The following is a 22,672-nucleotide window of genomic DNA, read 5'->3' as shown; positions in this document are numbered from 1 at the left end:
TACTCAGAGTTGGAGATGCAAGGTTGCTCAGACCAGGAGTTCAAGGCCAGCTTCAGCTATATAGTGAAAAGAAAAGAAGGAAGACCTCAGAGGCTGCAGAGCCTGGCCTGGAAGGCTGAAGGCATGGGGAACTCAGTGTCCTGCCTGGCTCAGGAGATAAGAGAATTCTTTGTGGAGGTCATTTTCAAAGTCAAGCACACAGTGCGTTTGTGTAGGAAGCTTTTAAAAAACGAAGTTGAGGCCCTGTCTACAGCCACTGATTTTATTGGGCTGATGGTTGATGATATAGCAGGAATGCTTGGAAACCCTTCTGGGATACTTATGAGTATTTGCACTAAGAGCCAAGTGGGCACGTGCATGCTTTCCCCACATCACTGTGCCTCCCCCCATGCCAGTTTTGAATGCTAGCCACAGCGCTTACAACAGACTTCTCAGTGCTGGGTCTCCTTGTTCTCTCTGCCGTGTGGACGAGAGGCCAGATGAGCACGTCTCCGCCTTCTCAGAGGCTGCCACCTGTTGCTGTAAATCTGAGGCGATTTCATCATGTCTTTGCTCCATGTACTTTCAGTATCTTATAACTACATCTGGACGAACAGTCTGTTGTTCTCTGTCTTGTAGCAACTTGTACAGTCACAAGGGGATGGATCCTGGGCTGGGGGTCTGAGAATACAAGCCGGGAGTTAATAGACAGGAAATCACAATGATTAGCTTTAATTGTTGTTGACCTGCTCATCTCTCCTTAATTTATTGCTGGGAAAGACTTTAAAATAAACCACTGTTGTAAAGGCCAAGCAAATCCTCACCATCTCAGGGCAGGTGCTTCTGTGTGGGGTCCTTAGTGAGATGAAACCAGGTGAGCGATCAGGTGTGTTCCTAGAGTAAGGGAGAATCTGGAAGGAAGAGCTTCTTGGATACTTGCTTAACTGCCTCCTCCCCCCTCTATAGACGTGAACATATGTTTCATAGTCATGTGTGGGTTAAGGGCAGAGATCCTTCTATCCCTAATCACTTCAGAGTGTATTTCCTATAAGCAATGTATAGAAGAAGTGGTTCTCAATCTTAGCTGCACGTGTCTATGAATTCTCCCGGGGTTGGGGATAGGGCTGGGGCCAAAAAGCAAAAACCAAACAGACAAGAAGGCTCGGGCTGTACCTGGGAACAACTGAGTACCTGGGGCATGGTATTCTTTTAAGCTTGTCAGCCATTTCAGTGCAGCCGAGATAAAGAACTGCTGCTTTAGTGAGTAAGAGGGGAATTCAAGTAACAGGACAACGTAATGTTGCAAAGTAGGAGAAAGGGTCTGAAGGCGAGGTTAGGGAACAGATAGGTAACAACTGTGGAGGCTGACTGACACGTATACCAGCCTGTTCCGAGAACTCAGCTTCACATTAAGAAATGATGGCCAGCCTCCAGAGGGCCTTGAAATCCCCAGTTTGTGAGATCTTGCATCACATAGCCCAGGGTGCACATGAGGGCTGATAATAAGAGCACCACCCTCGTGATTCCACCCCACACTGTACCCTGCCCCATGGAGAAAACCAGAGATGGCTTTGAGATTCTCTACATCAGTGGTTCTCACCTTTCTTTCATGTTGTGGTGATCCCTCAGCCCTAAAATTATCCCATTGCTACTTCGAAACCATAGTCTTGCTACTGCAAAGAATCATAATGCAAATACCTTATGTGTGATCCCACTGGGGTCACAACCCACAGGTTAAGAACCACTGCTCTATGAGGTCACCAACATGAACACATAACCACTAACAATATCTAGGCATGCTGCGTGTGGGGATGGGACATAGGATCATTTCCTCGGGCCCTATCTTCTCCATGGTGGTTCTGCAAAGCAACCAGATGAAGCAGACAGATGAAGGAACACAAGGTTCCAGCCCCTCGTGCATAATCCCAGGTGAAGAGGGGTGGGCTTCCCAACAGCTCAAGACATGAGCAATCAGGTGGAGATACCGTGAAGCCCTTCTTATTCAGGAATAAGGTCACACTTTACAGAAGTTGCCGGGATTATGCACAGACATTTCATGCATTAGCCCAGATGCCGGAGTTTTAACCACATATCTGCTTATTTCCGTCTGTATAGACGTATGTTTTTTTCTGAATCACTTGAGGACTTGGGGCGGATTCTTTACAACCCAACACCTTGGCACATCTTTCTAATAAACAAGGCTAGTCACATGGCGCGGTGCTGAGGCCACAAACAGGGACCAAACACATGAGCAGAGCAAAGGCTGCTTATCCTGTAGCAAGGAAGTGAAGTACTGTCATTCTGGCGGAGACCACGTTTTGCAGGAAAAGGGCAGATGAGGTGAGCCTGGGGACGCTGCAGGTAGCTCCATCTGCTTGATCCTAAACTGGAAATAGGGACTGAATTTAAGGAAGCTGTCAGTTATTCATGGAGACCTCGCCAATGGGCTCAGTGTAGAAGCTACTCATTGTTGTATCTCTTGGACTGTCAAGAGGAATGGCCATGTGGCTCCTGACAAAGGCCACATCGAATAATTATATGACATCCTGGGCTGATTATTATAGGCATTTTGAGGTTGCTTTCCTGGGTAGACCGTTGAGGATTGGGGTTGAATTTCTGTCTTTATATATGGTTTGGCCATTGTAATTTTGAGCAGCCTTTTAGCACAGCGGTGAAGCTGAACTATAACAGGGGCTTAACACGCTTAGCCTATACTCCATATTCAGTTTTGCAATTGCCCCATCATGCCTTTCTCAGGAATTCTCTCTTCCCCCTCCCCAGCCCAACTGCCATGAGGACCACCATGCGTTGCCCCCGTCGGCCATGTCTTTGATGTCCTTCAGCTTGGCATGACCCCCTCTGGCTTTGTTCATCATTTATACCGTTAACTCCTCTGTGTGTGTTGCTGTGTTTGTATTCCAGTGTGTGTGAGTGAGTGAGTGAGCATTTGTATGCTAGTGCTTGTGTGTGTAGACATGGACGCGGAGGTCAGAGGTCAAGATCAGGTATCTCCTTCCATTGCTTTCCATTTGATTTTCTTTTTAATTGGAGACAGGGTCTCTCCCTGAATCTGAGCCTTGCTGAGTGCTTAGGCTAGCCAGCAAACTGAGCGTAAGTATTACAGGCAGTCACTGTTGGGCCTGTTTGTTGTATTTGACTGTTTTGGTTTTCTTTTACGTGAGTACTGAAGATTCTTACTCAGGTCCTCAAGCTTACACAGCAAGTACCTTCCTTGACTGGGCCATCTCCCTAGCCCCTACATTAGCATTTTGCGGTGGACAGTGCTTTATCCTCAGCAAACCCTAGCATGCATGTTTACTTAGAAGTGAAAGTCCACCCACAGCCAGCGCCCCTGCAGGCCTTCCTCTACAGTCTTGCCCCAGAGACTTGGAATGGTTTGCGTTTCTGTAGCCCAGGTACCAAGATCATCAGGTTGCATCTTGAATACAGAAAGTCACATTGACAAGGAGGGCAGAGGGCAAGCCTGTAAAACAGAGAGTGGCACCTACAGCCCATGTCTCTTAAGAGCTGATCCATCCCAAGGCCAAGAGAGCTTCTGAAGTATGTTTGGCTCCAATTTTGGAATTATGTTCTCTCATGAGCTTAGCTTTCCGCTGTACTGCCTGTATGTAAACATTCGCTCGCAGGGCCCCCATCTCCCTGCTCCTTTTTCTCATCTCTGCAAAGATGCCAGGAAAGTCTTCCAGGCCCAGATTGAGGAGAGCCAGGACGTTGCTTCTGCAGGAAAGTGGCCCGTGGCAGCTCTCTAGTCATGGGAGGATTGAAATAGCGTTGTGTTTTTAAAGAACATCAGAGGTGGTTGACCAAATGCAATTTGTGATTACTGATTTCATTTTGGGCCAGAGAAGGAAATGGGGGTGGGGGCGAGGAACTGCAGGCTGGTCTGTTTCACTGTAGAGTTTACCTCTCATTAACCTCCAGGTGCTGAAGAAGCAATTCTGGATTGTAGCTAAAAAATCTCCTCTGCCTCTGTCCTCCTTAGTGCACTGAGCAAGAACAGGTTTTTATTTATGGCTGATTGAACTAAAATAAGTTTGCAATGTTCGGCACTTAAGACGTTGGTGTTTGGTGTCAGTTTGTCTGGCTTAAACCTCTGCAATATCACTGCCTGTCCCTGAGCAAAAGGCTTAACTTCAGCTTCCCAGTAGCGAAATCAGGACAGTATTAGCTGTTTACAGGGTTGGAGCGAGGACGGGATGCCACAGTAAGTGACAGATTTAGCTCAGCGTTGATAAGTGATAAACCTTCATCGAATGCGAACGAAATCAGCACTTTGCTTATCACTGAAATGACAAGCTAAAACTTATTTTTGGGTTTTGGTGGCCATGATGGGAGGCAGATGGATTTTAGTTTCAACCAGATGTGGATTTGAACCCATCACCATCTGGATGATACTGAGCCAGCATTCCGAGTCTCCACATCCCTAATCCGTAGAGAGGGAGTGGTTAATGTTTTTGTTGTTGGTCTGAGGAGTTGGCAGGAGCGTTCATCCATTTGATGTGCCTGGTGCTTGGTGGGTTCTGAGAAAAGGCGTCTGCTAGTCCTTTGCTCCCTCTTCTCCCTCTCAACCCTTCCCGTTCCCACATGGTTAGTACCAGTCTTTGAATAGAAAGTGAACAGATATGTTAACTGATGTCAAGGATTAAATTTTTTTTAGCATCATTATAACTGTGTCTGTTTGCCATCTAATGAATGTCCACAAAGGTCTACAGAGACTCCTTGAAAGTTTTCTTAAGGCCAAAGAAGTAGGAAACATTAGTGTTCTGGTCCTTCCCTCCTCACCTTCCCTTCTCTTATCTTCATTCCTCCCTTCTCTTTCCTATTCCTTTCTTTCTTTTCATTTCTCTTCTCCTCCCTTTCTCCCTCCTCTTCCCTCCCTCCTCTTCTCTCCTTTCCTTTCCTCACTGTTCCTTCTTCCTCTCCCCACTCCTTCCACCCTCTTTATTTGACATTGTTGAGGCAGGCCTTGAACCTGAGATCCTCTTGCCTTTGTCATTGTGGGATTACAGGCATGTGCTACCACACCTCCTGGTTACAACCCCCCCCCCCCTTTTTTTTTTTTTTTTTTTTTGCTGTTTGGCACATGTAACCTGGGAGCCCAGAGACTTATTCCTTCCACAGTCTATCCTGGTCTCTCACTGGATTCCTCTCCTGTCCATATTCTAGGTCTTTTCCTTCTAATAACTCTATTTAAGTTGCTAGTTTTTTGTGAGGAGATGGTCTAGCTAAACTGGGAGGCCCATTTGAGCCACCAGGCAATGAGTAACAGCCAATCAATCTTAGCTCTCTCTTTCTCTTTCGTTCTTTCATCACTTCTACAGCCTGCTCCCAGCCTGCTTCCCAGCCTGCTTCCTCCTCTCCTCCCAGTCCCACTCTCAGACTTCCTCCTCCCATTTCCTCCTGTCCTTCTTCTCAGAGAAAGGGAGGCCCCACGCAGTAACTACCCACCCTGGCACCTCAAGTCACAGCAGGACTAAGCCCATCCTCTCTCACTGAGGCCAGACAAGGCAGCCCAGCTAGAGGAAAGGGATCCAGAGGCAGGCAACAGAGTCAGAGACAGCCCCTACCCACACGATGACTAAGCTGTACATTAGCTACATGTGTATAGGTTCAGCCCATGCATGCTCTTTAGTCTCTGTGAGCCCCCATGGGCCTGGGTTACTTGACTCTGTAGGTATTCTTGTAGTGTCCTTGACCCCTCTGGCTTCCTCAATCCTTCCTCCCACACTTTCACAAAACTCCCTGAGCTCATAGCAAATCAATTGTAAACACAGAATTTCAGTCTTGGAATCATAAATATTTTAGGGTGAAGAGGACAAAATTACATAACATTGCATACATGTATGAAAATGTCATTATTTTTACACTTAATTTATTGACATTAAAATAAAATAAAAACTCCAAGCTTGTCACTAGAGGAGCATCAAATGCCACTTAAATAGTATTTGCTTTTGGACTGCCTGTGGGTAGCAGTGAATAGATCACCAATTAACTATTAGGTTTGTTTGTTTGTTTCAAATAAGTGCGTAAGCAGGAAAGAACACACAGATGGCAACCCTATTTATATGTAACTGAAACATAACTGGGGCCTTCCTGTGCCTGTAAATCAGTTTCCCTTTTTTAACTCCTCAAAGCAAATCTCCCAAGACATCCAGGCCCAACCTGCATTCACCCACACTGACTAGCCCTTTGACATCATATCTTCAGATAATGGCAGAGTCCCAGCAGCTCTGCCTTGCAGAGAGGACCTGATGTCTATGCCAGAATCCAGAAAAATCCCAAAAGTGTCTGATGAGATTTGCCTTTTGGAGGAAGAATTACAATGAGTATTATAAAAGTTTTCATACTGTGTCTTAGACAGAGGTATTTCATCTTGAACTTGCAGATATTTTAAGATTTTAAAATTGGAAGACAGTTAAGTCTTCAGGTTCAATTTCGATGAAAGTACAGTTTCATTAGGATCCGGGCTTTACCGTCTCCTCCGCCATGGTTTTATTGACACAGGATTTTATTAACCTTGAAACCTAACCAGATTGGATGTTGCAAATATCCCACACTGAATTCTTAGGGCTCGAGTCAAAGGCAATTTGGAGACATAGGGTGAGAGGAATGTGAATATATGTGAGTATTTTTTCCCCTGTTCCTTATGCAATTAAGAGTTTTAGTTCATGAAATCTGAATTGTACAACACACTTGCTTACAATGCTGCCAGGATCACGCGAATCCTACTAGAAGAGAGATTTAGGTGAAGGTCTAAAACTTTCCTTCTTGCACAGATTGTCCATTCAGTTCTAACATCCATCAATGGCTACTTTTAATGATGTGCAGCTCATACAATTTATAATAGCTGTTTATCTCCAATCAAACAGAAGAAAAAGATTGATTGGCTTTATGTTTCTGCTATCTGCCAATGAATGACAGAGTGTCCTGGAACAGTGGGTTAAAGTAACAATTTCAATTTATTTTATAAATCTGTGGGTCATGCATTTGGACAGGGCCTGTCTAGGTTAGACATTTCTGCACCATGTAGAATTGCCGGGGACTGTTGATCTGGAGTCAAAGGGTCCATTTCCAAGATGATGCCTTTATGTGACCAGCAGTTAGTACAGGTGGCCAGGTGGGCACTCAAATGGACTACTGGGGAGGAGACTTCAGTTTTTCTCCAGCTGATTTCTCCATGGAGCTTGGATGTCTTCACAGTGTAGGCGCTAGTATCCCATCGCCAATAGTTTGTGTAGTTTGATTAAAAGAGCAGTCAGCACTGTGGCTGCAGGTAAAATCTTGCCTGCCACTTGCTTTTTATGAAGTTTTATTTAGAACACAGCTATGTTTATTTATTTCCTTATTATCAATGTCCCACAGCAATAGTGGTATTTGTCGCAGAGACAATGCAATCTTGAAAAGCAGAGGATATTTGCTACCCAGCTCTTTTTGAACCAAACCAAACAAAACAAAAAACCCAAAACCAAACAAAAACAAAAAAACAAAACAGAACCAACCCCCAAACCAAAATAACCTCTTGCCAGCCTGTTGTCAAGGGGTTGATCTTTTATCCTTAACTTTTCCTTCTTGATTATTTCAGTGGGCAAGTTAAAGGAATCTTATTTCCATATTTCTATGTTTTTAGATATTTATCTCCCTGAGCTTGTTCATGGTGGAGACTCCAAGCATGCTGAACTTCATTTTATTTGACCACCTGATAAGAAGAGATGATGATCCAGGGTAAAGATGCAACAACTTTTAATTTAATAAAAAGATTTCAGTTGGGAGCCACCAAATTTAAGTCCCAAGCAGACATTTGTTGTTCTTTAGCTGTCTAGGATAATGTCTACCTTTTTGTAGCAGCAATTTATTTCTCCCCCTCCCACCTCCAGTAGGTACTGTCTTGGTTGAATCAAGGGACTTCTTCCTTACAGGAAATTAGACACGTGACCAGGGGATGGGTATTAAATGGATTCATCCAGTGACAGTAGCCTACAAGACCACAGCACTTGTCCGGTCCTGTTGCCTAGAGCCCTGGGGATGTTCTGATCACAGCTAATTTTCAGACCCATCTTCTAACATTTCCTTTAAACTTCGTGAGCTATCTGGCATGCTTTCAATTCTTTAATTTACAACTAAAAGTAGTTAATTGGATTTTCTCTAATGGAGAATCTTCTCTGTGGCAGACACTCTGCAGCCTGGGCAGAAACGCTTACAAGCTATCTATCTGACAAGGGATTAATATCCAGCATATATGGGCCCCCCCCCAAAAAAAAAATCTTAACCAAAACAGTCAGAAGAAGGAAAAATCCAATTAAAATTAGTCTAAAGAATTGAATAGATATCTCCTAAAAGATGATAAATAACCAAAAAATATAGAAAAACTGTTCAGTATCACTGATCATCAGGGAAATGCAAATAAAAATCTATAGTATGATATCACCTCAGCCCCATTGGAATGGCTAGCTTTAAAAAAAAAAAAACAATCAAAATAAACCTAAACAAAATAAGTGCTGGCAAGATGCAGAGAAATGGTAACCTATATCGTATTTGCAGGAATGTAAATTAGCATAGAAAACAGCATGGGGATTCCTTAAAAACAAAAAATAAGGTTAGCATATGGCCCAGTAAGCCAGCTATGGAGTGAGTTATATCCAAAGAAAGTAAAATTTATTATCTCAAAAACCACTGTATTTATTAAAGCAGCCGTAACAATAATCAAAATATAATCAATCAAGGTGTCCGCTGGTAGATCAATGAATAACAAAAACGTGTTGTATACACAAAATGGAGCATCATTTAGCTACAAAAAGAAGGAAACACTGCAGTTTATTTACATTGACATGGATGGATTTGGAGGTTGTCATGTTAAGTGAAATGAGTCAGACCCAAATGTCACATGTTTTCATTCATTTGTGGGGATTAAAACATCAAATCCATAGAGGAGCAGAATTGAGTTGTGGCCACTTGTGACTGGGAATGATAGTGAAGGGAGGGCTGACGGGTCAGATAAAGGGCATCAGGTTATAGAGGAGAAATTAATAATGGTGTTTAGAGCGCAGTAAAATAACTATTATGTATGAAAAAAGAAAGTTTCCAACATGAAAAATAAATGCTTCCTACCCTGCCTTGATAGGAGAGAGAGACAGAAATGGAAGGTCTTCTTACCCTGATTTGATCACCACACACTGTATAAAATTGTCATTTTTGTCTTCCATAAATATGTACAAACATTATGTCTCAATAAAAGAGGGGGAAAGCCGTCTTCTTTTACTTGTAACCATGTTTCAAAATGATACAGCTATGTAAAATAGGCAAATGAGGAAATAGTCAAAGTGAAAATCAAAACAAGTGTTTGCAATCTGCAAAGTCCATAGAGATTTTCCCAGTGATCATATTCACTGTGTGAGCCAGAGAGGTGTCCACGTGAATGTTTACTGAAGTTGTTACTTAGCGTTTTCTTCCTGGAGATCATTATTCTTTTTCTTTTTGCAGGATGTATCAATAGCATTAAAAAGGTCCATACAGTTTGACCTAGCAACTGTGTCTCCCTACGTGTTTGCCTAGGGCAACAACAAGAGATTAAGGAGGTGGTATCAAGTTATATATAGCAAGAACGTGGGCTCTGGGGTTTGCCAGCCTGGCTACAAGTCCTTGCTGGCAGTTGGTAAGTCACATAACCTCTGGCTAGTTTCTGAGACTTTTCACCCGGATGTGGTTTCCATTCTTCCAAGGTTGTTCTCATTGATTCTTCCTGAAGTTCGTGTCTGCTGGTCCACTTTCTGCTGTGAAAACAAAACACCTGAAGATGGACACTTAGAAAAATGTGTAGTTACCTTTTTGGAGACTAAACGTCAATGATGAGAGGCGTCTCATTTGTCTCGTACAGTCTAGTGCGGCAAAGACAAGAAGAGGACTCAGCATGTGTAGAAGAGGCTGAAGTCTGGGGGTAGTCTCACTTTATGACCTACTCTTGAGAGAAGTAACTTACCCTAAGACAGAGGCATGAATTCTTCCCAAGGGCAGCTCCTACGATGACTTCCCTCACTCTAGGTCTTACCTCTTAAAAACCACCTCAGCGAGCACCAGGCATCTAGCACAAGAACCCTTTGAGGACAAAACACCTCCATACTGTCGTGAGTCCTGGTGTGATTTCCTCCCACCTTAGAGGAGGAGCCCTGTATTGCTAGCAGGATACTGTGAGGATGACGAAGATGATGGAATTTGACCCTTGAGTGCAGTTGTATAAAGCACCGTGGCATCCACTTCTTTCTTTCTAGCATTCCTGCATCTGGGAGACTCCAGGCCCACAGCTGGATGGTACTCCACTGCAGCAGTTCTATGGAAATACCCAAGGAGGTGGGACCCTCTGCTCAGCGGAGTGTGGAGATTGACTTCTTCTCAGATAGTCACACCTCCTCCTGTCTCACTGGTTTCTGCTTAATAACTCTCTCAATTGTTTATATTGATATGTAAGAGACTAATGTGTCTTCCCTTAGTCTCCAGAAACCCAGAGTGATAAGTTGAAGCACTGGAAAAGCCAGAGTTCCGATTACAGGATCTCTTTCCCCTTAAGAATTCAGCTCTCATTTCTAGGTCAGCACCTGATAGTCATGACCCCAAAGATCAGTGAATCATCCAGTCATGGGGTCTGGAGATGATTCAGTAAGACTGAAAGTGGTGTCAGGAGTGCTTTTGGCTGACATTCTCCAAGGTGCTGATTACTTCTCCAATTATGCAGCTGGGCCCTAGCCCCACTCTGTGGTATGGTCTGAGTCTGACCCAAAATAAGCATGAGGCAGGGCTCTCACCTGGTACAGCATGGTCTCCTGAAAGATCTCAGGTTTTTGAAGCTCAGGGAAGTTATTCCAGCCAAGATGGTTCTCTTTCTTTCTTTAGAGGAAGGACAATGGACCTATATTCATCCTCTCAATTATCCTCTTCCTCTGAACCAAGGTCCAGGATGATTTGGGGGGAAAGATCCATCATTGATCCCATCTCATAGTTTCTTGCTATGTTGTTGGCCTTTATGGTATAGGAAAGATGATTCCAGGCTGAATCAGCCACCAATGTCCTACATTTAATAACTGTGGACACGTTTATACAGAGTAATATTTTTGTCTCCTGTTCTTGTAAACAATGTAGGACAGTAGAATAAAAATCATGAACTTGGTTTCAAACCAGACCTCTGTAAAGAATGTGTCATGAATATGACCAAGTTATTATATCTTTCTGAGCTTAATTTTTATCAGCAGAGTGATAAAAGGATAGATAAAAAGAGGATAGAAGGTGTGGTGTTTTGAATGAGCATGGCCCCTATAGGCTTGTATGTTTGAATGCTTGATTCCCAGGTAGTGGAACTGTTTGGGAAGGATTAGGGGGTGCGGCATTGTTGGAGGAGGTGTGTCGTTGGGCATGAGCTTTGGGGTTTCAACAGTACACAATGGCCCAGTTTCTCTCTTTCTGCCTGTGGCCTATGGATCAGGATGTGAGCTTTCAGCCCCATCCATACCTGTCTGCCTGCCTACCTGCCACCATGCTTCCTGCCATGATGATCATGGACTAACCATGGTGTCTCTTCAATAGAACAGTAACTAAGACAGAAGGAGCTCCATTAGCTTTACTATTTCATAATTGTCTTTGTAAATGTTATCTACCAATGTTTTCCCTCCTACTGAACATTTTCCAATGAAGAATTCTTGAATTTTAGGCATTAAACATATGTATGAACTCTGCTTTTAGCTTTTATGTTAGTCTAAGGAGGCAGAAAACACATAATTTTTGTATATGTCTGTGTGAATGTATGCCACGTGTGTGGATCCCCCTGGAGGCTAGAAGTGACCGTCAAATCCTCTGGAGCTAGAATTGTAAATGGTTGTGAACTGCCTTATATGCATGCTGGGATCCAAACTGGCTTCCTCTGGAAGAGCAGTATACACTCTTAACTGTTGAACTAGCTTTTCAGCCTCTCCCCCGAAACACGTCTTAAGAGAGGAAATGGGAAGGTGTATGAATACTACAAGGAACTTCAGGACTATACTCCGTGATGGCCAAGAAAAGATCTTGAAAGGGAGGAAATACCTGAGAGGGAGCCTGGTCATCCATAATATTTCTTGGCTGTATGGGTTCATTAGCTGGTTTTCTGTCAACTTAACACAAGCTACAGTCATCTGAGAGGAAGGAGCCGCTTTTGTTGAAGAAGGGCTTCCATGAGATCCAGCTGTAAGGCATTTTCTCAATTAGTGATCAGTGGGGAAAGGCCCACCCCTTTGTGCATGTGGCCATTGCTGGGCTGGTCGTCCTGAGTTCTCTAAGAAAGCCATGTAAACCAAGCCAGAAGCAGCAACCCTCCATGATCTGTGCATCAGCTCCTGCCTCTAAGATCCTGCCCTGTTTGATTTTCTGCTCAGACCTCCTTTGGTAATAAATAGCAATGTGGAAGTATAAGCCAAATAAACTCCTTCCCCCCCCCCCCCCAACTTGCTTTTTGGTCATGGCATTGCATTGCAGCAATAGAAACCCTAACCTAGACGATGGATGCACAGGAAGGAGTATGCCATAGTAACAACAAGAGAAATAACATTTTATACAGGAGACAGCAAATATAAAAATCCTGAGGTGGGGAAGAATTTGCACTAGGGAGGGGGCCATCTGCTGAAGCACAAAGCACAGAGCACTTGGAAAGAAAGCCAGGCGTAATCTGCCTCTGGGAGGGAGGTTTAGGAGTTGGCTGTATACTGAGTGCAACAACAGAGTTACCTAATCTGATTTATATTTAAAAGTAGAACATTCTGCAGCGCGATACGCTTCCTACCACCAGAACGGCCAGATAACACGGACGCTGAAGGTGTTGGCAACTGTAACCCTCAGACACTGCTGAATCCGTGCATGCCCTATGACTCAGCACTTTCATTCCCCATCATACACTGAATGGCTCTGCACGCACAGAGGCATTAACGTTCTGCACAGAGTGCCGTAAGAACTCCAGCTAAGAAACCACACGAATGCATACTGAGAGTTTAGCCATGTGCATCTATGCTGCTGAGTTGGGAAGTCCAACACTATAAGCAGTGCGGATGAATAAGCTTTAAGCACATGCAACAACATAGGTGAATTTTACAACTTAATGTTGAGCAAAATATGCCAGGATGACAAATTGAAACTAGCTCCATCTGTACAGAATTCAGCGGCTCTAATATTCAAGAAATCAGGCGAGGACCTTTGGAGAGCCTGGTGGCTAGAAAGGGGAGAAAAGGGCCCTGGAATGCCATATTTGAATGATAATAAAAATAAATAAAAAAGGAAAGGGAGGAGGTGACTGGTCTTAGGTATGGTGGAGGAGAAAGTTTATTATGGATATACTGACGAGCAAAGCCAGAGTCAGGGATACCTCAGAGAGTCCAGAGTGGACGTGAACAGACTAGGCGAGGCCATGCTGGGGGTGGGGGGGGAGTGAAGGGGGAAGAACAGGGAAATGAGGTAAAGCAGCCAGGAGGCCCAAAGGTACAAAGAGAGCTTTAATCAAAATGGTTGGATTATATAGTGAAGGGGCACTCCACCTTTTTGGGCTGGGGAGTTCAGGGTAGGGGTTGGTATGTGCCAGCCGTATCCTGTAAGAGGCAGGGGCTGAGGGCTGCAGGGAGAACCTGGCAGCCAGGCCCACTTCTATATGTTAAATAGGCACCTCAGCCACTTGTCCCAGGTTTGAAACCTAACAATACTGTCTTATTTCTTCATCTGGGTGCTGGTCACAAAAAATGTGTGTGGTGGCTTTCTATAAATACCTCTGAATAGCCCCTTGTTCTTGGCCTGCCTGAGCTAAATGGGCCTTGGTCTGGGAGATACAGAGTGGTAAATTCAGGAGAGTATTTATTTGGGGCCACATAGCCCACCATGGTGTTACCCATCACCTGCTTTTACATTTATGATTATGATTTTCTCAAGGGTCGTGGGCAGATGAAGTCCATCTTCATAAGGAGATTATAGTTTAGGGGTCTTCTCAGGGTCCCATTCCGATCCCAGAGAGAGATGGAGTTCAAACTCAAGTCCTTGTATCTCCTCCAAGGCTCACTGTTGTTCCTGTTTCTTCATGACGCCTCTCTGGACTGGAGCAATTGGCCTCTCCAGCTCCCATCAGCTCTGTAGCTCAGAAGAGCTGCACTTGCATTTGATCATTTCGGTCTTGAAACTAATCTAGGAGGCCACAGGGTTCTGACCAATGTCATTATTTATACAGCCTTATCTCTAATTACCTTAAAAAAAAACACCCAAAACGATGTTTTTGATTAAGAGGGTAAAAATGTTGTAAGTTAAGACAAAATCAGGTCAGAGGCCCATTAAGCTCTCGGGGAGAAGTAGTGGTTTTCATTGTCAGGTTGTCTCAGTTTCATTACATGGACATATGAAATTATGTGTGACACATTTTTTGCTCTAACCACAAGATTTCATGAATTTCCAGTCACTGAATAATGGAATAGATCGTCATTCCAGACCAGGAGAAAGGGGCAATTTTGAGGGCAAAAGCATTTCCTTGAAGACTTACTGAGAAACAGAAGCCTTAGCCACATCCACAGGGACCAAGCCTTTATGGGATAAGTGTGCTGCGCCTCAGGCATGAATGTGAAGGTCACGTGGTCCCCCTTGGATGCAGGGCAGCGGATATCTATTTAGCCTCTGTTTCTGTTTATCTGTAGCTGTAGTTAATAGCTCAGCGTTGTTTGTTGGTAGATAAAGAAGAAGTCGTGTTGGGCTGCAGTCCACCACAGCTGGGAAGCATGGCTGTGGGGCAGGTTCTGCCCATCCTGTGGTAGCATAGTTTATGTGGCTGCAGATGAGGGTGAAGAGAGAGCTGCCCGGAAACACAGAATGGGATGCCCCTTAAAGGCCCAGTTCTGCCACCCAGACTGTAACCTTCCAAAGGCCCCAAAGCATTCAAACTAGTACCACTAGCACCAAGCCTTCAAAATGCAGCGTCTTAGTTACTTTTCGATTGCTTTGACAAAGGCCGAGGAAACTTACAGGATAAAGTGTTTAATTTGGAGCTCATGCTTCCAGAGGGCTGGGGTCCATGACTATCGCACCAAGGAGCAGGGCAGTAGGCAGGCAGGCACGGCACTAGAGCATGAGCGTGAGGCAGAAAATTGAAAATGGCATGGGCTTTTGGAACCTAAGTGGCATGCCTCCTCCAGCACAGCCAGACCTCCTTCTAGTTCATCCCAAGCAGTTCCACAAATTGGGGGCTGAGTATTCAACCATAGGAATGCACTTATGGAGGCTGTTCTCATTCAAACCACTACCATAAGCCTCCGAGGGATATTTCAAACCATAGCAGGACTCAGGAGGGAAGAGTTAGGAGGCTACTGCATGGTGTGGGTAACAGATAATTGCACCTTTGCAATGCCGTCACGAGCCATTACTTTCTCCTCCCTCCCATACTTTCTGCTTCCATCTTTTTGCAGTTCATGTCTATATCTGCTACTATCTCCACCATTCATATGCCTTTGTGCTTGTTGAGACAGGATCTCATTATTTAGCTCAGGCTGGCTTGGTACTCTCTATTTAGCCCAAGCTGGACTTGAACCCACAACAGTCCTGTTGCAGCCTCCAGGGTTCTGAGGCTATGGACACATACTACCATAGGCCTAACCCTCTAATTACTGTTTTGGTTTTAAACATTCATATGATTTTTTTTTCCTTCATCAGCCCCTGAGTAGGGGGTAAGGGTGGGGTCTCATAATTTCTAAACTATAACATCGGCCACTCTGTCTTTGTGAGGTTGAATGACTTGCCCAGAGGCCTCTTTCACACTGGAAGGTCTTGGGAGGGGTTGTTCCGAGTTGTGTAAGGTATTAGCACCTCCAGTGAGGAACTGAGAGCAAGGACCAGTATCCACTGTCTCCTGTGATAAACGGAGATGTTCGGAGACCTGTAAACACAGTGCGTTCTGCCTCTTACTGCTGTCTTCCCGTGGCTCCAGCATTCCCACACGTCTTTGCTTCAGCTGTCACTCTTCCTGTGTCTCTCATCGCCTGACTCTCTCTTACCAGAATAGTTTTCATTGGAATTGATCTCCCTCTGGAGAGACCCAGATGCTGTCTTCCTGAGGTCCTTTGTCTGTTTTGTTTTGGTCTTATGTACATTGGTGTGTGTGTGTGTGTGTGTGTGTGTGTGTGTGCGTGTGCGTGTGCGTGTGCGTGTGTGTGCGCGTGCGTGCGGAGGCCAGACGCCAGTGTCTTCCTCAACCCCTTTCCACCTTGAACTAGGGACCTCTCACTGAACTAGACTTTGATGATTGGCTAGACTGGCTGCTCATCAAACCCCAAGCGTGCCGCCTGTGCCTGCTAGTCAGCCTGACCGCATCTGGAATAAAGTAAACGGGAAGCTGCTGGGTGTAGCCTTGAGGGAATTTCCGAAACTAAATCCTTTGAGGTAGCAAGACCCACCTTAAATCCATCTCACTTAAGGATAGAGAACCCACCCTAAGTGTGGACCACACCTATATACAGAGCAAGGAAGAAAGACGCTTCTGCTCTTTGCACTTGCCTTTGCTCTCCCTGGCAAGTTAATTTCTTCACTGCTATTAGAGTCCACTTTGATGAAGACCACCTGAGACATCCATCCTCATGGACTGAATACTTACTGAATTCTTGTACTTTACACTGAGAGATAGCTATTGCTGGAGCAGTCAGGCCCATAAACTGTAAGCCTCTCTAATAAATCCTGGAAAGAAATACATATACTGTATACCCAAAGAGCTTCCTGGCTTTGCTCGTGTTGGGATTACAGGCATTCACAACAGCTCTGGCTTTTTAAGTGGCTGCTAGAGATTAAACTGAAGACGCGACAGATTTCCTGTCCTTCTCTCTGCTGTTTTCAGCCTCCTTTCTCAATTGAGATGCACTCCAGCTGTTCAGTGTATTATTTACCTTCTAGTCTCTGTGACCAAAATCTCTGATAGAATCAAGCCAACGGAGGGCGGGTTAATCTTGGAGCATGGTTTCCTAGAGATTTCAGCCCCTATGATAGATGGAAAGCAGAGACTATGGCAAGAACCTTCAAGGGCCTGACCCCAGTCACTCACTTTCTGCAGTTCGGCCCTCATCTCCATAGCCTTCACAATAGACCAACAAGTTGGAGACTAAGAACTCGGACCACAGGCCTGTGGAGGAATGCTTCAAATTCAACCCATACCATATGCACGGCTGCTGTGTTTGCGTGCATTTAGTACTTGTTTCCTGATGGCCAGCTTTGTTTCTGGAGCCTCAGAAACAGATCTGTGAACCCAGAAGATCTCTTCTTGTGCTCCTTGAGGTGACCATTCGGGTCAAATGTCAGTTACCTAAACTCAGGAAAGGACACACAGCCATAAATAGTTATGATAAAAGGTATGAAGGGAAGAAAGGCGGTTTGAGGGTGAGTGCAGAGGCTGGCTGGGGGTGGTGTTTTCGACAGGGCAACCAGGGACATATGTGGGGGTGGGGGTGGGGGGTGGAAGGCTGTCTTGTGACTGACCATGCCTGGTGAAGGCTAAAAATGAGCAGTAAATGTTTTCCATTATCACTCTCTGATTTATCCACTCAGCATGGTTTCCTCAGGGTAGATGGCCACAATTGTCATTGCTGTGTTGAGCCACCAGTGGTCTTGCTTCTAGGTATACAGTCATGATCCCCTCAAGCCCATTAGCGTTCTTTTCCCCTTCAGATAAGCAAGCCAAATAAATACCAGTGTGGGGATTCATTCTCTTTCTTTTTCTCTTTTTCTTGAGACAGGGCTTCTCTGTGTAGCCTTGGTTGTCTTGGACTTATTTGTAGACAGGCTGCCCTTGAACTCACAGAGATCTGCCTTCCTCTGCCTCCCTGAGTGGAGGGATTACAGGCATGTACCACTGCGCCTGGCTCTCATTCTGTTTTCTTTGCCAGTACTGGAAAAAAGGACTGTGGGGCTCTGCTAAGGATGTGTCTGCTTAGCTTCTTGGTCCTACCTTCAGCATGGAAGGGACTCCTCTCCAGTTCCCCATCCAGCCCTTTCCACAGGGTTTGACTTTTTTCATTGCTCGAGGTGACTTTCTAGTCTCTGCATGTGGGTAGGGATGATGGATCTTTTGGATGAAGTGCAAAGACAGCCTCTGATTTTGAAAAAGGCAGACCTCCAGGCCTATGTCTCCCTAAGTTACCGTCACTGTGGATTCTTGAATCCCCTGCCGAATCCCAAAAGCTCCATTTTCTGGACCACTGACTTATCATGGCAAGTTGACTGGGGAATTTGGGATTGTAGGCTTTGGCATTTTAATTCAATAAAATAAATGAAAGAAAAATGAAAAGACATTCATGGAGCTCTTTAGGGAAAACAGAAATCAAATCCCCCACACGAAGAGAATGGGACGGCATTTGAATGGGTCTGAAGTGTTTTTGGACATGTAGGAGAGCTTGCATTTCAGAAATGGATCCCACTCCAGCAGCCCCCGCACTAAATTCTGTTCCAATATGCAGTCACCCCAAAGGGACACCGTGGCAAGATGAGAGCAGGATGTGGTGGGTGACATTATGCAAACGGAAGAGTCCTCTCAGGTGTCTGACCCTTCTCACAGACCTCAGTTCCTTCTTGTAAATTGTTTATATATATATTTATTTATCTACCTATCTATCCATTCCCTATCTATCTATACATCTATCTATCTATCTATCTATCTATCTATCTATCTGTGGTATATGTATGAATATGTACACACATGTGATTATAGGTGTGTTATGTGGATTCTGGTGATCAAATTCAGGTTACTGGGCTTGGCAGCAAGTGCCTTTACCCGCTGAGGCATCTTTGCTTCCTTCTTGATAGACTTTTGGCAAGTATCAGAGTTGTAGGAGGTTGCTTGAAAGCTCTGTGTCAGGCCATTTTGCTTCAGGCCTTTGAGTCTGTAAACTATTCAGTGCCTGCTTCTGAGTGTCTTCTTGGTGTCAGGATCCATGCTAGGATCCAGAAAAGATGCCCCTGATGATCATGGAAATGTTGGGATGACTCGGTGTTCTGGAGGCCTTACAGGGGTAGAGCGGGATGAAGACGACTAAGAACTCTTGGAGGTTAGGATATCTGTAAGTGGATCAAGTTGTGCCCTCTCCCGAATTCATGCCCACATAGAAGCTCAGACTTGGGTCGTGCTTGGAAGTGGAGACTTTGCTGGCATAAAGGAGGAGACAGATGATGCCAGGATGCTTTAGGACAGCCTCTGAATCTGATGAGAGCATCTTCCTAAAGACGGATCAAGAGGAGAAGGCCATGTATATGAGGTGTGGGACAGAGGCCAGAGGGAGCATGGCACCTGCAGCCCCCTGAACATTGAGTGTTCCTCGAGTCATAGAAAGGGAAGAAGCAGGAAAGACCTTCAAGGGAGCGTGGCCCTGTCATGCTTTTGTTTGGGACTTCTTCTTCCAGAATCATGAAGAATGCCTTCAATTCTTCTAACATATTCAAATGTGTACCTTGGAAATGCAGCCCTAAGCAATGAGTGTAATACCCAAGGTCAGGACAGCCCTGAAGAAGAGCCACCGGGCTTCAGTCCCTGCTTCCTTGTCCCCCTTCATCTGATCAAACCCTGCTGGATAAACCCCACTGCTCTGTGGGCCCTGCGGCTGGATCAGAGGCGGGGCAGGCTACTCTTCCTAGTTCACCCTGCGGCCCCCAGACTGAGCGTGACGCACGGCACGCAGGGGATTCGAGGCCCTCTTTGCTGAACTCCTAAATGAGTGTTTTGAGTGAATGCATGAGCAGAGGACAATGTAATCAGAGTTAGACCATCCAGTGAGGGAACTGGGGCATGGACATCTGTGGAAATGGAGCGGAAGGACTTTCCATGTGCTGGGCTAATTGCTGACCCTTGATAAAAGCGGTATTTAGGGAGGTTCTTCATCCAGATCGTATAGACTAACCGGTAACAAGGGCAGGAAGAAAGGTGAATTATCAAGGAGAAGAAGCGGAGCTGTGCCCATTGCCCTTCCAGGGCAGACACTCAGTGGTCCGGGAAGGCTTATTGTCTGTGGTAACCCCTGAGGGGTTTAAACATTCTGTTTTCCGGTATGGACTTTGAGGCTGAGAGAGAGAAGGCATCTGGGAAACTACTGTCATACTGGCAAGGAACATGCTAACTGGAATCTGCTCCCAAGTCTGTGTCTTCCAAGTACTCTGTGTTGCTTATGTCATCAGCATTATTGGGAAGGGCAGTAGTTGAGGTCCCTGAGGCTAACATAGACCTTAATGCCTTCTAGATAATTAGAGGAGGAATTCTCTGGAAAAATGATCCAAGAAGATAGTGAGCTGGGAAAACTCTGGGGTTCAGGGGATCAGTAATTCAGGGCCAGTAGCTCTGTGTCTTCAGCTGATCTCGGGTAGGACTCTGGCTAAAACTGTCATTTTCTTCCCTACCAGATTCTACTCCATGGCAGAATGATGTTCATTGTCCTCAGCTCTTCAACAACTTAAAACCTCGGTTTTATTTTTTTGTGTATGGGTGTTTTGCTTGCATGTATGTCTGGGCACCAGCAAGTGTTCCTACTGAGCCTTGCTGGGTAGTGGTGATGCACACCTTTAATCCCTGCACTCAGGAAGCAGAGACAGGTGGATCTCTGAGTTCGAGGCCAACCTGGTCTATAGAATGAGTTGCAGGATGGCCAGAGCTACACAGAGAAACCTTGTCTCAAAACCAAAACAAAAACAAAAAACAAACAAAAAAACCCCTAAAACTCCTGAGCTATTTCTCCAGCTCCATCTTTGATCATGTTTAAAGGTCGGATGTCATCTGAGTTCCTACCTCATTTAAGCCTGGTAATTAAGTCCCTGTTGTTTCAGAGTTGCACTGATGATCCAGTGCACTGGAGGCCAGTGCACTTTTTCATCTACTCATCTGTTTCACCATCTGTTTGCCAAGAACTTAGAGGCATAACCCTGGGGCCCCAAACAGCTCTAACTCTGCCTTGCCCCATGAAGAGCTTCTGTTCACTACTCAGCCGCGATCAGAGGTTGGGAAGGTAGGCCAGTTGGTAAAATGCTTGCTATACAAGTATCCCTATATTGAATCCAACCCACAGTGCCCGTGTACAAGGCTGGACGTGGTGGCATATGTGTGTAATTGTGGCCCTGGGGATAAAATGGGGGTGTGTGGAGACAGGAGGATCCCTGTAGCTTGTTGACTGCCCAGCTTTGTCTAATGGTCAAACTCTAGGCCAGTGAGTGACTCTGTCTTGGATAACAAGGTTATTTGGAGGTTTGGGGGAAGAACAACATTTAAGATTGTCCTCAGACTTACACACACACACACACACACACACACACACACACATATGGTCTGACTTGTTACATTTGCATGCATGCCTGCCTGTGTGCTTGTGTGCACACACAAATAAAAGAAATGACTAGTTCCTGTGACAGTTCCAAGGAGGATTGGCTCGATAGAAAGGCTGAAAAAGCTTCACAGGACAGAGGACATGATGGTTGAGAAATTGCCCGCTAGGAAAGTGAGCAGAGGGGCATGATGAGTGGGGCATGGTGGGCATGGCATGGCGGGGCTGCGGGAGACTTTAGAACTGGGAAGGTGTCTTAGTTAGGGTTTATAGTGCTGCGATGAACCACCATGATTGAGAAGCAAGTTGGGGAGGAAAGAGTCTATTTGGCTTTACACTTCCATATTGCTGTTCCTCCCCAAAGGCAGTCAGGACGGGAACTCACACAGGGCAGGATCCCGGAGGCACAGGCTGTTGGTGGGTGCAGCTTACTGGCTTCCTTCTCCTGGCGTGTTCAGTTTGCTCTCTTATAGAGCCCAGGATCAACAGCCCAGGGGATGGCACCACCCACAGTGGGCTGGGCCCTCTCCCATCAATCACTAAGTAAGAAAATGTCTTACAGTTGGATCTTATGGAGGTATCTTCTTGACTGAGGTTTCCTCCTTTCAGGTGATTCAGATGATTCTATTTCATTTGTGTGTCGAAGTTAACACAGGACGAGCCAGCACAGAACAGAAGGATACAGGATGTGAGTGAATCCAGTCACAGGTTAATCTCTAGAGATTAATCGGGGTGTCAGTTCCCCGATGCAGCAGTGGTTCTCAGCCTTCTTAAATCCAGTTAGTTCCTCTTGTTGTGGTGACTCCCCAACCATAAAATTATTTCATTACTACTTCCATAACTCTAATTTTGCGACTGTTATAAATCGTAATGTAAAGATCTGATATGCAGGGTGTCTGATATGCAACTCAGTGAAAGGGTCACTGCCCCCAAAGGGGTCCAGATCCACAGGTTGAGATCTGCTGTTTTAGGGTCTAAATCCTCAAGACTTTCTATTCCTTATCAGAGAGAGTAGCTGCAGAGGAGTCGCCTTTCTGGAGGACGAGGGGTGAGGCTTGGGGGGTGAGTGCTCCCTTGCAGCCCCTGCTGTCAATGGACAGAGAATTAGGAGGGGCCTGCATGGGATGTGCCCATGACAGTGTCTGTGGGTGCCTGACTCAGCATCTGGGCGGCCATTTCTGCGTGTGTGATGGTGACCCCAGGGCATCCAGACCTCCTTTCCAGACACCTACTGGGAGTTGGGCTGCTTAGACATTGCCCAGTCCCAGAAGACTGACCTCCCCTCACCCCTGCTCCCATTACCTTCCCCTCCCCCACCTTCCCTGACTCAGTATCTTCCTCCCCTGCTGCCTGTTCTCTGT

The sequence above is a fragment of the Meriones unguiculatus genome, chromosome 8 (assembly GCF_030254825.1).
Source record: "Meriones unguiculatus strain TT.TT164.6M chromosome 8, Bangor_MerUng_6.1, whole genome shotgun sequence".
Taxonomy (NCBI): Eukaryota; Metazoa; Chordata; class Mammalia; order Rodentia; family Muridae; genus Meriones; species Meriones unguiculatus.
The sequence above is the reverse complement of the archived record's forward strand: the minus strand, read 5'-3'. Positions refer to the sequence as shown.